A 16,364-nucleotide genomic window follows, 5' to 3' on the forward strand; every position below is an offset into this window, starting at 1 on the left:
AGGGGGGGGGAGGAGGGGAAAAGGTTGTTGAATGATTATAGTTAAAGTTAAGCTAATACTCAAATCTACACCTAAAAACTCTAACACCAATGGTTAAGATGTGGCCTTAGCAAATGCTACGCATAAAAATTATTCGCCTTTAGAGTATTTGAAAATGATGGTGTTTGAATAAATAAAGTTGGTTAAAAAAAATTAAAATCTAAATGTACTTGCAGTGGAAATGAGAAGTCAGCAGTCCTATCTATTTGTTGAAGATTTTTGAGATACCCCATATCTTATGGTTTGTCCGAGGTGCCTTTTGACGCACTCAGAAAACGATTCAGTTTCAATTCTCTCTCCCGTTTCTATGGCCAGATTGGCCATCACAAAGGATAACAAAAAGATAGAATGGGGAGTTTGAGAAAGTGGAAGAGTGCTGACTACTGGTAGAGAATGTTGGAAAGCCATAGAGACACCAAGAAGGTGGACCGCAAATGGGACAAGAAACCAGTGTACAAATAAGCAGACAACACAAGCACATTAACTGGATGTCTGGAGAACTCTTTACCACAGTTGTACACCAGATGCTTAGGAGACCGGCATCAAGAGTTGCCAAAGTGAGAGGTGTGCACAAGTGACGAGGAGAAGAGACTGAGAAAAAGGCAAGAGCATAGACAGGTTTGCAGAAATCTAAGTGGCAAAAAAATAGCAAAGAGAAAGTCCCAGGGTGACAAAGGCAAAACCCGGAAGGTCACAAAGAAATTAAGCTCTTGAAAAAAAAAAGGGAGTATGATGAGCAGCCACATAAGGATTGACAAGATGCGTTGCATCCTGGATGTGGAGGAAATGTTCTTAGCACCCTTTCAGTAAAGGGAACAGTAGAGAAGCACAGACTTCAAGAACTAAAATAAAACATTTACTATCTTCTTTTTCCCCCTTCAATATGACTTTTTATTTGCATTTGTAAACAAAGCTTAATTATTCTTTATAATATGCTATTAAGGTGAAACATGACAAATCAACGGGACCTCCACTGAGGTAAACAAGAACAGGAAGAAGGAAAAGGAAAGAGGTGGTGGGGGGAAATACTCTGGGGTGGTCTGGGAGGGGGGTTCGCAGCAGTCTCGGGTCGAAGTTACAGGGTATAAGTTCAGTTCAGTGATCGGTAGGTTGGACAGCCGTGTGTGCAGACTAGGGGGTCACTAGACTGTCAGTCCATTTTCGTCAGCCAACGGAGGGATGGGGGCTGTCTGCCCACTCCTGGGAATCTCTCCACAAAGTCCAGAAATGGGTCCCAGGTGCTGTGGAAGTTGTTTTGGTTGCCCAGGTGGATCGCAGTGATTTTCTCAGCTGCAGCAATGTCCCCGCATTTTACCCACCACACAGGGATTGCTGGGCCCTCCTGAAGTTTCCACAGCTTGGCAATTGAGATCTTGGCTGCAGTCAGTAGGTCCGTGCAAAGGTCCGCCAGATGGCCCATCATCTCCCAGTAGGACAATCCCCGGGTCCCACGGTATCGATAGGCCTGTGATCTGTCGGATCTGCTTCAATACCTCCCTCGAGAACCTCTCCGCTTTTGGGCACGACCATAAGAGGTGGAACAGCGTTCCTGTGTCCGCACAGCCCCTCCAACAGTGTGGCGGGATGGAGGGGTTGCATTTGTGAAGGATTTCCAGAGTCATGTACCACCTATAGCACACCTTGATGGCTCCCTCTTTATTCGTCACACACTTGGAGGTCTTGTGGGTTCTCGTGCCGATGCGCTGCCAGCTGGTCCAGTCTACTTCTCGGGCTAGATCCCTCTCCCACCGTTTCATGTAGGGCTCCTTGGATTCGGGGTCTGCCCAGTCCAGCAGCCTGTACAAGGTCGAGATCTTCCCCCCTGGGTGGGGTTGCAGTTAGTGTGCGCTCCAGTGCTGTGAGTTCTCTGTGCCCATGTGTCCTCATTGAGTCGTGTGACAGCCAATGTCAGAGTTGGGCGTAGCGAAATCTCTCACCTTCCGGCACCTAGAATTTCCTCTTGCAGTCCTCGAAGGGGAGTAGGGAGTCCCCTTTGTAGATGTCTGTTACGTGCTTCAGGACTCCTGCCTTCCACTTGGAGAAGGAGTTTTGCCCTTGACCTGGGGTGAAGTCTGGGTTCTCCCAAACGGGAGAAAGTGGGCCCACTGTGCCCCTGCAGTTCCACCTCCTTGCCGCCTGCTTCCAGCTGCTTACTGTGTTCCTGGTAGTCGAGAGGGGCCCAGTGGGGGATGCTTAGGCCATTTGATGTGTGGGAGTGATCCCATTAGAGTTCGCTCCAGTCCTCCTCCAGCTGTAACCAGCAGGGTTTGTTGGTGCCCGGTTGCCACGTAAATGCCCCAGAGAGCTGGGCGGCTAAGCAATACCTTTCGACTTCGGGGACTCCCAGGCCTCCGGACCCCGAGATCCTAAGTAGAACTTTCCTGGTCACCCGAACTTCTTGCCCCCCCCCAAACAAATGTTTGCATATTTGCTTGTAAACTTTTACTATTCTTAGAAAAACCACTTGAAAAAAAAATAATATGGTTATCCTGGACTGAGGAGGAAAGGATTTTAGTACCATTTGGGAGAGACAGAACAAGGGGATATGCACTGGATACTGTAAGCTGGGTGCCATGTTCCAAACGGTGCCCAATAAAGGTAATAGTAAGAACATTGACAACTACTACTTAAAAGGCAAAGTTCTTAATGCCACACGCCAAAAAAAAATAATGAATGAAAAGAAAGAAAAACTGCTGAAGAAATTCAACAGGCTAAATATGTACACCATTCAACTTGAAGTAAAGAGTTCCTTAAAGTAAAGTTTGCCGATTCAGAGTATTTACATGTGCAAACATCGAAGATCACTAGCGTTAAGACTTATGGACATAAGATGACAACATTAACTGTAAAAAGTTGAACCAGTGCGGAAGAACAAGATCGTGATCCTGGGCTTCCCAACTGATGGAAGGAGATCCATCAGTTGGGAAGCCTTAATAGCAAAACTGTTTGGTGCTGGGCAGGGAATCGGACAAAAGACCCCTTCTTTGTTGACAAAAAAGGTAAATGCTAGAGATACTGGGTACTACAAGAGACAAAAGGTGGGGGGGTCTGACCATCCTTTACCAGGTGAGACTTGCGAGACAGAATTCTGTCCACGGGCAGGAAAAAAGGGAGAACAAGAGGAGAAGGATCCCCAGGTTCCCCACCAAGTCATTAGAAACAGTTATAGGAGGGGGGGCTTTAAATGGGCTTAAAAAATATATTCTTGGTGGAAGGGGTGAAGACGGGACTGTTACACCAAGCTATGTGTGACATCCAAGGGCAGGGAATATAGATTTTGGAAACTGCAGTAAAGTTGAGATAGCAAAATCTATCCTAGAGGCTGCAGATGACAAGAAAGGGTCTTAGATCTGGACTAGCTGGGAAGGGTAGTGCACATTAACTTAATCGCCATACATTGTGATCAGCAAATGTAGACATAGGGTTATAGTGCCCAGAGATTTTTTTGATCCCATATCTACACTATGTAGGGGGTACACAGAGCACCCTGCTAGAACCGAAACGTATGCCCACCTGTTATTTGTAGTAAGCTGTTCTGACAAGGACAATTGTATGGGAATCTCCATGCCTTCAATGTCCCAGTGTTCCAACACAATGCTGAAAAAAAACATTCCCAAATAAAAAAAAGTTTAAAGTTTACAAAATCTTGCTTGGTACTCGTTTTAATTATTGCCCCAGTTGGCTATTTTGAAAGGTATTGAATCGAACAGCTGTATGGAAAAACACAAACCAAGAGACTTCCAAATTTGATGCCACGTGATTTTCGAGGACATCAAGCAGCACTGTGTGGTCAATAAACCCTGAGATAAAAAGTGGAGTTGGCGCACACGACAAGGGAGTACGAGAAAAGTAAAGTTATACTTTCATTTATAATGGTACATACTTCATATAAAAGGTCTTTGGGTTCTACCTGGGCTCTAGAAAAGAATTTTAGACAAGAGTAGTTTGTTCCATAGCGTGGGATGTCGAGAGTACAATTATTTGTAGGGAGGAGACACATTTGTAATTAAGGCAAGTATAAAAGATATTTGAATTTTTTTTAATTATGTCTTATTTTTAACCCATACATTCATTCTAGCTAGCAGTTCTCAAAAATGAAAAGGATTTTACTATATAGACTGAATTCACAACAAGCCTCACTACAGCAGAGGTCCTCCTCGTGAAAGGTGCTCCACGTGCCCGTGGTCTGAAAACATGAGCAGTAGAGTCGGAGATGACAAAAGGGACTGACGTATGAGTAGTGATTACTCTTCTTTTCCTTTGTTGGGATTACTGGCCAGATTCTAGGGAGTAAAAATGGGCTTGTTCAGATATCTGGAGCACTGGGTTATACTTGAATCTATTTATGTTAACTGGAAAATCAATTTCAATCACACCATTTTTTTACCTGTCAGATAATTTCATCAAATGTTAAAGGCTGAAATGGAGGACAAGGAAATCAGAGAAGGCTTCCAAGCGACAAAAATCTGAGCAAGAATATTAACGAACAGCACGATTTCATGGTAACAAAATAAACTACAAAATTATTTTTTTTACAGTCTAATGCAGATAAATATAATAAAAAGAGAAATGATGTCCTTAGTGCAGTTATGTATAGATTCTACATGTTTACCATCTTTTGTATTGAGCAGACAAAATATTTCTGACCTTAAGGTAACTAAAGAACAGTCTCACTGAATTCCTAATTTTTCATTTTTAAAGTGTGCATTAACAACCACAGCGCATGCGACAGTCCTTTTCATGTTATCATTAGATCTTTTGAAGATCACAACATGTTGGCTAGGTGCAACGCCTGCCCTCTATGAAGCGAGAAACGAATTACATGAAAGGAGAAGAATAGAAACATGATTCAACTCTAGTTTATTTAAATGAAAAAACCTCACTGGCCCCACCACTAACAAGGGTGTCCCCTTCTTAAGAAACTAAAAACTAATGTGCTGGTTTTAATGTTAGAATAACTAAAAAACGGTCCTCCATTCTAATCCTGGCCCCATCACTCGAAGAAAAACAAAGCAAAGAATCATGCTTTAACTGTAGGCCTTGTCAACACCTCCTAGCTGGCCTTTACGGCTTCAAACAGTTTTCAAATAAATGTTCCTCAGAGGACAATGTTCCTGGCCTGCATCACTGCAGCAGTTCACGCAAAGCAACTGACTCTTTTTCAGCTCCTCATACAAAAACTACAAAGTTGCTGTGGGGAATCCTGCAGATCCTCCACTAAAATCCTGCTCAGAGTCTCCTCACAGGTGGCCAGGAGAGGGCAGACGCTTCCTTATCCCAATCCTGCGGGTGGTGTATTGCGGGAGGATAACCTTGATGGAGACCAAGCCCAGGGAGGTGGGGACATTTTGCAGGGTGAGGCACGTTACTACTCCTTGAATGACAGTATGATCACTCCAAGGGAGATTATAACATTGTGCCATTCTGATGAAGGTCAGTCTATGGTTCAAATTAAATCAGTTATACCTAAGATTAAAATGTCCAAAGATACCTCTCCAAAACCATGCTTTTCTACCTGTAAGTTCCCATGTCCTCCACAATGCAATGCCAAAGGTATGGCAACAGGAACATGTGACTTTTCCCTGCCCCTTGTGTCTCTAAAAAGGATTAAACCTTATAATTCCTCTTTCAATAATATCTAAGGACATGCAGTATTCAAAGTCAGGCAGGCAAGCAAGCTTAATAGCTTTTGGCAAGGTCAGGCAATAAGTCCTAAGGGCCTGTACCAGAAACCAATTAACCCCTATGCAGTAGAAAGGAGCTGGAAGCTCGGAAGTAGCAGAGCACGGACTAGCAGTTCACAAGGAAGTACAACCACAGAAGGGATGCCAGAGCACAGGAATGGCAGATTTCACCTGCAGGCTCCGATTGGTCCTATGCTCACAAACCCGGGTTGGCTGTGGCAGCATTGGAAGAAACAGGCAGACTTTCCAGCTGTGCCTAATTGCTGTGAATACAGAGCTGAAGTGGTTCATACTCCCAAGGCGTGTGTGCAGAAGCAAGCCGGAGAGTGGAAGACTCTCCCTTAATGAGGCTGAATCGGAGACACCCATGCAGCAGAGGGGTGTGGGTCCCAAGAGTTGCTGTAGCAGTAGGAGAAACCAAGCCAGAAAGCAGAAGCAGCCGGAAAAAGGAAGCTCTGTACTCCAAATGAATAGAAATACCTTGCCAGGAACTGTAGCCAGCTTTATTCGCACTTGCGTATACATCTAAGCGAGTTGAAGTTGTTGGCAGAAGTGGGAAGTCTTTCTAATAAGGGAAATAGAACGCACGCTTATGTTAACAAGTTGAAGTGCCCGCGTGCTGTGAAAGTACCTCTTTTCCCCGTGGTTAAAATAACTTTTTGCCCAGCAGTCCCGTTAACGAAGAGAACGTTGCCAGTAAACTAGAACGCAGAACTGCCTTTCCCGAAAATGTTACAAGCACAATTTAAAGAGGCTGCATACAACAATTCCAGATACCTTGGAAGTGGCAGTTCAATAGTAAAAGTAATTGGCTTGTGCCCAATTTCATTTCCATTAAGAAACCCACATCTTGTAACCTGTCGAACACTGGAGTAGAAGTCATACAAGTGGCTGAAGTGGACTGAAGAGCAAGCATTACCCAAGCCCATAGAGTAAACTCTGAAAGTGAATCCCGCTCATTTAAGAATTATACACCATTATTCTGGAGTCACTGATCTTGCTGTTACCCAAGAGTCCTCTAAAATCAAGGTGACAAGTTTATCTAAAGTTGAAAGAGTGGCACAGCAGCTTTGGGGTAACTACTGGAGAAAAATGTGTATATGAAGCTGGGGAAGGGAGCTGGGTACTCGTTAAAAGAAGCAGATTTAAAATCTGCATGGCTGAGAAGAAATAGCCTGAAAGCTAAAGGCAGATTGTGGTAGCTGAAAGACAGAGGGGAAAGGCAAAGACTGCCCTTTTCTTCCATACAAGAATGCCTTGCCAACCTGTAGAGGTCGAAGACGTCTTGCTGAAGTTGCCTAAAGTTGAAGTTCCAGTAGTAGCAGTACCAGTACATTTGCCTAACTGTGGTCATCAACATTCTTGTCAAACCTGTAATAGTTGAAAGAAGTAGAAGTTAACTGTGGGGCAAGGGAGCCTGCTTGCAGTTCAATAGTAGAAGGAAGTTGCTGAAGAGAGCAAGCCTTAAACAAAAGCATCCCGACACGCTATGTATAAAAAGACACTGCAGCAGTTGAAAGCAGAGGAGTTGATGTTGGCAAAAGTGGTACTTTTGTCTTCAACTTTATCCATTCTTTTCTGGAAGGAAGTCGTCCAGGAATCCCCCAGTGGTGCCAATATCTTCTTTGTGGAACTGGAAAACAGAATATTTTCATCAAGCACAGAAGGAACCGTTACCAGTGGATGTTTGTGTGAACCTTTGTTTCTTCTGAACTTTAAGACTTTCTTTTCCTTTGAAGAAATTGACTTTGGGAAATTCCTGGGGGAGCACAACATACCCAGAACCAGTAGTCATCATCCAAGATACTGTTGTATGGTAACCTTTTATTTCTGTTGTTTTCATGTTGCTTTGAATGTTTATGTTTAGTGTGAGGGTTATTTTGGGAATGCTAGAGGTTCCCCCCTCCCCCCCAAGATCCTAGACTAGGTAAGGAATCCCAGGTAGTGTAAGTTTATTTAGGGCTTATTTTGTGTAACATAAAAATGTTGAATCTTGAGAAAACTAAACAGTTGCGAGTCTCACATCACTGACCCCTTACATCACTCTGTCATTGTGGATTCCATTTGTCCAAGCTTTAATTGCTTGTGAACAAAGGGGGAACTTGACTTATCCCCCTCCAGCAATCTTGGATCTTGAAGCCCTCACACTCCAAGATTTCCAACTCCAGGGTAGCGTGAACATTACACTTCTTAATTCACTATACTTCTCTTTACTCTAATTGTTATTAGTCATTGTGTCCCATGGGACCACTCAACTCTGCTGAAGGCTTTATGCAGGGTTCCTAGCCCATGGACTCCTACTGTAGCTTTCTGTCAGATTTTGAGGTGCTTTTTTTAGTTGTACTTGCCAATCTGAGTGTCTTGATTTTCGATATCAATTTATCCTGCTTTTGGTCTCCTTAGCCAGGGAGGATCAGTGATGCCTGTATTAACGATGTTCGTATCCACCTGCCGTTCGGTTTCATCTGGTTGTGGCGGCCTTCTCTAGGCCTTGCAAATACTTGCGTCATTCAAGGGCTCATTAGCCGATCAATGGCTCGGGTTTAGTATTCCCCACAGCGTTCAACCATCTGTCACCCTTCTTACTGGGCAGCCTACTTATCTGGGCTTGCAGTGCTTTTGCCAGGGATGGTCGGTGACTACTTTTGGCAGCGTTCATCTCCCGACTGCCGTTGTCCCGTTTCTTCCTCCGGCGGCCTGTTCTTGTTGTTCTCTCTCCCTCAGTGGTTCTCTGTATTCAGGCTGAATAGCTTTCACCTCCGGCCCCCTTGGATTCAGCAGCATTTTCTCGGACCGCAGCCCACCACTGCCTCAGCGTGGCCCCACCTCAAGGCAGTCTCTGTTCTGCACTCCAGCGTCTGCACAACTCTAGCCCCCCCCCCCCCATGTCGGTCAGTTCTGTGTCAGGGAGTCTTCTCCTCCTCCAGCCCAGTACTTCATGGTTTTTAATAGTCTAACAGGAGGCAACGTGTTTCAAATTATAAAATGTCAAATCTGAGTAGGGTTCAGCAATGGTATCAGTCAAATAATAAGGTCTTCGCAGGTTTCTAAATTCAGTGGCCCTCATGCATGCATAGAGTACAGACTTCACAGGGGTCTTCTACTCTGGGAGTTCACATCACCTAAGGGGGAAGTCACTCCAAGTGAGGTCCAGCTTGCCCAAACCCTGAGGGAGGGTCTTGGGGAGCGGGCTGAACTCCCTAGCCTTAAGGGGGAGTGTCCCCCTTGAGGAAAAGGCACAGCTTTCCCAGATTCATCATACGGTACAAAGATTATACCAAACGGTACAAAGATGATACCAATTGAAACCAGAGAATGCCCTGAACTTTAAGACAAGTATATAGCAGACTCCAGGAGAGTATGCTTCACTTTGCAACTAAAAGATAAGAAAAAGCTATAGCTCTGAGCAGGATCTGGTCTCCATCGTAGTTTTCTCTGAATTTGAAACATTAACTAGTACCAACCATAGTCTAATCCTATTGCTTGCCTCTGGATGACCTTGGGTCCTAGATCCAACTCTTCCTCCTTCAGTAGATAAGTAGCATCTTCTTTGTGCATCATTTATAGTAATTTAATGTTAAATGTATACGACTGATATATTGGGCCTCATTAGGACCCAGGCGGTAAGTTACCGCCTGGGTCGTACCTTTACCACCATGGCGTAAACTAAGTTTACGCCATGGTGGTTGGCGGACTTACCGCCCCATTCCGAGGTTGGCGGGGCGGTAAGTCCCCAATCCCCATTTACCCTTCCCCATTCCCATTTTTGCCCCATAGGGCATAATGGGAGTGGGGAAGGCGTTAATTACGCCACCGTAAATTACGGTGGCGTAATTAACAACATGGTCCTTTAGCGCCATGGATTTTAACACCTGCTAAAAGCAGGTGTTAAATCCTCCATGGCGCTAAGGGACCTCGGAATCAGGCGGTAAGGGTTGGCGCTGTTTACGCTGCCGTAAACCCCTTACCGCCTGGGTCGTAATGAGGCCCATTGTATGCTATTTGCTTGCAGCATTTATTTGATGCAAGTTTCTCTGTGCGTCATTTCTGTGAGCGTCCCAGGCTCTTAGCCTACATGTACCCAAAGCAGCCAATTCCCACAGTGGGAAGTTGCTTCAACAGATGACAGAACTCTTCTGGGTGTGTAGGCAGACTCCCAACATGTGAATACAGGGGAACTCGCTGGCAGGAGCTTTGGGTGCACTCAGGTAAAGGTACACAATCTGGAGCCGAAGGGGAAAGTTGTCAGCATGGTTTAATGTTGCATGCGCACAAGGCCAATTGATGTGTGCACAAGCTTGATGGAGAGATGCCCCACTCCCTCAAGCACACATGGCCAGTAAGGAGTGGGAAACGCCACAAGTTCCTTCATTACTACACTGGATTGTTGCAGGGCAAGCTTTCTCCTCAGCAGACTTCAGAAAGACACTTGATAGTCCTCTAACACTTCTCTCCTCATGAGCTAAATATCACAGCTCAACCTCTGAAGTACCACAGCCTTCCTTGGAAGGCCTAAAAGCTAACTCAGAACTAGGTCTTCCTCTCAATGAACTTGGTCATATTTGAAGGAAGAATAGGTTGAGCAATATAATGATTGTTGTTGTGGAGAAGAGGGAAAAGTAGGCACAACTTATCTGGAAGACTACTACTAAAGTACCATAAGAGTCTGGACCGAACATTGCTTTCATCTTATGTTTCAGAGGCTACTGGGATAATACATGGACAAAAACAGTATGTACCGCCATACTGGAGAGCATCACACTACTCCAATAATGCCTGCACTCCATGGAAGCTTTCTTCCCCTCATCCCAAAGTAGTCCCACTTACCCCCTACCTCTACAAAATCCTGCCTGGCTAGCTGGCAAGTGCAACCAAACCAAGTTGGAACAGGGGGCTATAGACAAGCACAGGAGGGAGCTGGCTCTTCTACACCCCAGTCCATATAATACAACAGGAGAACTCCCTCCCAGAGGATGCATGTGTCCTTGAGAATCACATCATGCCACAAAGCACTATGCCTGGCCTAAGCCGCAGGAGATTCACTACGGGTGCATATCGCTCCCCAGGGGACAGAGACCCACGAGCAAATGATCAAGAATCTATGTTGGAAAATGTATGCAATCAGGTTACTCTTAAGATACATGGCAAGACCATGAACACCGAAATCTATCCATGGAGTCGAAATCTCTTAATTTACCCATTTCTGAACCTCATAAGATCCACCACCCTAAGTAATCCAAACTGACCCTGTCGCGCAGAGGGCAAACTCATGGCTTCCAGATTCCGGAAGGCCTAGTATATGGACGCTGGGGTCAAACTTAAAGCTGAGTGCCAATGAGCCTCACTAGACAGCAAAGTAGTCATTCGCCTTCACATATACACAAAGATCCTGTACTTCACCATAAAGGCTTTTAAAGACCCCATTAAATGTCTTGACAGATAGTGGAAGTAGTGCCAGGACATATTATTGAATCTCAGGTCCTTCAGCAAACATTATGGACCTCTCCAAGGGAGACATGACACCAGGGAACACATCGACTCAGCTATCCTGGGCTCAGAAGGCAGTTTCAAGGTTAAGCCCTTTAAGCCGTTCTGAATTGAATGGGGCGAACTCCAGATTTTGGTTACAGTTCGGATCGTTGTCCGTTGCCCTTGTTTTCTATTAGACTTTGGCACTCTGTGTTGGGAATGGGTGCGTTTGAATAGGATAGGCATGGACTACAAGCTGAAAGAGAGTAAGAGTGGAAACAGGAAATGAGTTTGCAGGGAGACAAGCCATGGAATTGGCCATTGATGTCACTAGCTAGTGTTTTAATTGAAAGAAAACGTCCAAGGCTATGGAGCTCACTTGTTGCTAGGGAACAAGTCTGTTTGAATTGCGCCTTGCTTCTGAAAGATTAAGTTAACAAAGTGGAGCATAATAAGCACCTATGTGCGTTTTACAGATTTAGACGTTACTTAATACTAGCAAGTATTCTTCCCAGAACTTAGGATAACTTGCACAAGAGTGCTTTCGTACAGCCCTCCCTCGAGAAGAAAAGAAATAACAGGATTTACTCACCCTTAGATGGTTACAAGCTGATGTATTAATCCTGTGTTTTTAAAATCGCTTGGAAGTGCTCTCTACATTACTCGTTTCAAAAGAGGTCTCCTTGAAACCGGCAAGCCCTTCCCCCACCTACTAAACTATGTGGATATTTCTACAGTACGGCTCTTATGAATCAGATCTATAGGTGTAATATAGGCACAGGTAAATAGCTTTCAATTTCAACCCACTCTGTACTTTCCGTGGCTCTTAGGGGACTAATATTCATTGCAGCAGTTGGTTACCATTCATCCCCAGTCAGCAATACTTCTAATTCAGGGATTTTCACTGACAAACTCCAAAACCTGTAAACTCCTGGCATCAAATACACGTGGCTCACATTGTGAGAGTATGTGCGGTTATGCATGGTTATCCCTTTCACAGCATGGCACTAGTACCGTCTCAGACTCTACACATCTCTCAACATACAAGCATTTCCTCACCAAAGCCCAAATCTCACACTTTGAAGGTCTCGTTCACTGTATATGCATCAAGTCAACTTTCTGCATATTCCACTGCATAGTTCATTACCTAGTTATAAAAGTCTCACCTTCGCTCTAGGTCTGGGTGCATCCCCCTCTCTAGGTTTTTGTGGCGGTTATATCTGCATGCGGCTCTGCACAAAGCTCTTTATGTGGCAGTCTCTGGATGCTACAAATGTGCAGGCGCTCTCTTTGCCAACAGTCACTAGGTTACCATTGCCTCACCCGTCGTCAATCTACACAGCTCACTCACCCAGGGCGTCAATTGCTCGGCATCTCTGCACAATATTTCTCCCACTGTATAGTTCTTTTAGCTATGTGTAGGTCTCACTCACGTTGTGGTGACACGTAACTCTCACTCTGTACAAACATAAAACTATAAATGATCTGCCCCCTCACTATGTGAAGAAAAATGATATTACCCCCTCACTGAAGGCACATTTGGTCAAGACAGTTTTATTACAGCAGTAGTGCATATACAGCGGCAATTAAGCCATTAAGTGAATAGATTGCTTAAACACTGTACGCCCAAAGTTTGCGTTACTACTTGATAGAACGATCTCAGAGATCCCAGATGTGTTTCGTGCAGAAAGGGGCAGGAATGGCCATAGAAATCAGCGTTGACATGGGGATCAATGGGAGTGTTAGTAACCAAACACCCAAGAGCTGTAGGTTTCTCCTTTCTGTCAGGAAACCCGATTTTGTGACCATGAACGAGTACTTGTAGACTACCTGAGGTGGTTGCAGCTCCTTCAAGTAGAGTATATTATTGGCAGTGTGCGCATAAGCCCCCCCCTATTATTAGGGCTCAGGGGGAGGGTGTTTTATATCGGTTTGGACTCTGCTTTTGGGAAGGGATAGCATGAACACCGTCTGCAGCAACCAGTCTCCTCCAACCCACTCCTGCACCACCTTCATGTTTGGGCGCTGCAAAAAACACCACCTTTGTTTCCGTTACCGATACTCTATCAGGTTAGGCAGGAGTCTGCATTGAAAGGTACCATGTGGGTACTACCCCATAGACTTTCCATAAGATCCCCTTGCCCTCAGTTCCTTCCTCCCAAGCAGAGCACTGAATACATCCTTGGGGCCTAAACCAGTTAATGCAAGCCTGACATGAATTGGTAGGTTGTTCCAAATTTCAGGTGAATAGCAGAAGGCCCAGCAGGCGAAGTCACTGCGGTCTACCTTGAGAAACAGGAGGAAAGTATGGCCTCCTGCCTTCCTTGCCGCACTCACCGTGTCACTTGTGATCCAGAGGTCTAAAAGGACTACAGCTCGACTGCCCCATGTTGAGTGCCCAGCCCAAGCTATGCCAGTCGGCCAGTGTTCCAGCTGGAGAGTTTCTGCCTCCCCTGCTGGCCGGATTGTGGGCTGGGCTCCGTCCACCTTACCATCAGAGTCCCTCCTCCCCTCACCGCGGCAGAGAATGGAGACCATTACATCTACTTCTGGGGACGAAGCCCAGGACAAGTCAATTCTGTCCATGGAACCTCTGAGCTATTCTGCATATCTCTTATCTGTGGTTACCCTCTTTTCCACCGCCCCCATCATCACCGTCTCACCATCTCAGGCAATGCGCTGAACCTTGCTTCTGGCCTCTACTCCTTCCTGCGCCTAACCGCCTTTGGTCAGTCCATTTCTGTTCCAACTTCGTGGCACTTCCCCCCCCCCCCTCTTACTTCTTCATCAGTACACTTTCTTTCCCTGGTATGTGTTCCTCAATTCTACTTCCCACTTAATCACTTTCCAGGTATCTGTCCGCAAATTGAATAATCTTATTTACCATCCCCTCGCTAATGTGTGCCCCCCCCCCTCCCCTCTGTGAATCTTATTCTTTGGAATGTAAGCTCTACATGCAGCAAAGAATGAGACACGGACACAGGACTCATGTTTTTGTTATAAACGTTTATTAACAAAAAAGGGGGGGGGGGGTGGCAGGGGTTGGAAAATGCCTCACGTTCCCTACTCTAGGAGGTATTTTCTCTACTTCAACCAGAACTAAGGGTCTGTCTTATGTCAAGATGTTTAAAAAGAAAGCGTCCTGTGTCCGAGTGTTTCTAGCCCCCACATTCTAAAGTAACTCTAAAGTGTTACGGGTAACGTCCTTGGCCTTTGAAAGGTGTATAAATGTTCAAAAAAATATGAAATTCCAACACAAAAGTTCCGAATGGATAATGTTCACAGTTCCAGGGAATGGCTCGCTTCCCCAGGTCTCTTCACCAAGACAGCATTTCAACAAAACATTAAAGTTCATTGTAGCCCCAGAGGATATCTCCCTCATCTTGGCGTTGCAGTTCAACTTTGGGGAAAGGTTCTCCCTGCCCCAGGTCTGTTCAAGATACTTCCAAACTCCTATGGGCATGAATCTTCCTTTGGGTTCATTGGTCAACAAGCAATTTAAATATAATGCAACTTGGATGCAAGTCCCAGCTAAAAGGAATGGTTCGCCCAAAAAAAAAAAAAAAAAAACATTGCAAAAACAGATGGGCAATAATAAAAAAAAAAAATAGATGGGGCTTAAAAAAAGTGCCAATGTAAAATTTTGAGCAAATAACTAAAAATTTACTAACGGAAACACATGGGGCATCCATTTTGTGAAATCGATGCCCGCCTGTGCTTGCTTTTCTGGCACTAATGAAGGAAAAGCCAGCCAGCTGTAGTAAACAAAAGCTACCACTGGGTGGCTTTTCCTTCATTGGTGCCGGGACTCAGAGGACGCAGACCGGAGACTACAGGCAGAAAAGCTGCAGCTGCATCTCGGTAAGTGCTGTTTTTTTTTTTTTAAAGCACTAGCTGCGTTTTTTTCCTCTAAGTTTTCCGGGCTGGAGAAGCCCGGAAAACTTAGAAATAAAACCGCAGCTTTAAAAACATTGTAGGAGCACCTCTGAGATCAGAGGAGCTTGGAGGAGCCTGAGAAACTTAGAAAGAAAAACCGCAGCGTTTTCAAACACAATAACGTTGTATTTATGTTTGTGTGCTTGTTTTTTTTCAAATAAATAACACTTAGCGAGATGCAGCTGCAGCTGCAGCTTTTCTGCCTGTAGTCTCCGGTCTGCATCCTCCGAGTCCCGGCACCAATGAAGGAAAAGCCACCCAGTGGTAGCTTTTGTTTACTACAGCTGGCTGGTTAATCCTTCATTAGTGCCGCAAAAGCAAGCACAGGTGGGCATCGATTTCACAAAATGGATGCCCCCATGTGCTTCCTTTTGTAAATTTTGAGCTTCATTTGCTCAATATTTTACATAGGGACTAAAAAAAAAAAAAAAAGTGCCAAAGTATTTTTTTTTTATTATTGCCCATCTTTTTTTTGCAATAAAAATGTTTGGGCGAACCATCCCTTTAATGGGATACCTGCTGCCAGGTTCTTCACATTCACTGTGACTCAATTCAAAGTTTTGGCTCGGTGTACTCTTGCCAAGACTTTTCTTTTACACAGTTCACTTTACGCACTCAATTCATAAACTTGACTTTGCCTGGTACACTCTCCTGCCAAGACTTCTTCATACAATGTTCACAAAAATTCTTAGTGGCCGGTTCAAAACTTAACGTTCGCTACCCTAATACAGCAGCAGACGTTGCCACAAAAGTGCTGGGCAGCAATATATCAGAAAATCGGCAATTACTGGAGCCCTGATCGGCACGCCCGGGCGCCCCCGAGCGACAGTGGGAGGCTGGTGGCACCGACGGGCCTCCAGCCTCCCCCAGACCTGCTCATGAGGCCCGCGGAGGACACAAAGAACATCAGTAAGTCCCCGAGCGGATAAGGGCTGAGGTGGCCCCGGCCGGTCCCTGAAGTTCGGGCGCACCCCGTCCCCGCCTTCACCAACTGCAAAGGCTGCCCCTGGAGGGTGCGGCCTGGCTGCTAGCGGAGCGCAGACACAGACCCGGTGCCGCAGGCCCAAACTCCTGAAGCCTGCTACATACCGAGGAGGAACAGGCGAGGCGGCCCTGCTGTTCCCCCGCACGACCTTGCTCGGCCCGGGGGGGGGCCCCCCGACTGGGCGACCCCACAGCGAAATCGAGCGGCAACCCCAGGTACGGCGCTTGCAGCGAGGCAGAGGTGAGCCAAGC

At 45.5% G+C, this 16,364-nt stretch overlaps 1 protein-coding gene across 1 annotated transcript in view; it reads right to left on the reverse strand.

The window, feature by feature from the left end:
• ACTR6 (actin related protein 6) overlaps window positions 1-16,364 on the reverse strand; it is a 601,838-nt gene that overhangs the window by 550,624 nt on the left and 34,850 nt on the right. The gene's annotated exons all lie outside the window — the stretch shown is intronic.

The sequence above is a fragment of the Ambystoma mexicanum genome, chromosome 13, assembly GCF_040938575.1.
Source record: "Ambystoma mexicanum isolate Mex_15411 chromosome 13, UKY_AmexF1_1, whole genome shotgun sequence".
In the NCBI taxonomy this organism is placed as follows: domain Eukaryota; kingdom Metazoa; phylum Chordata; class Amphibia; order Caudata; family Ambystomatidae; genus Ambystoma; species Ambystoma mexicanum.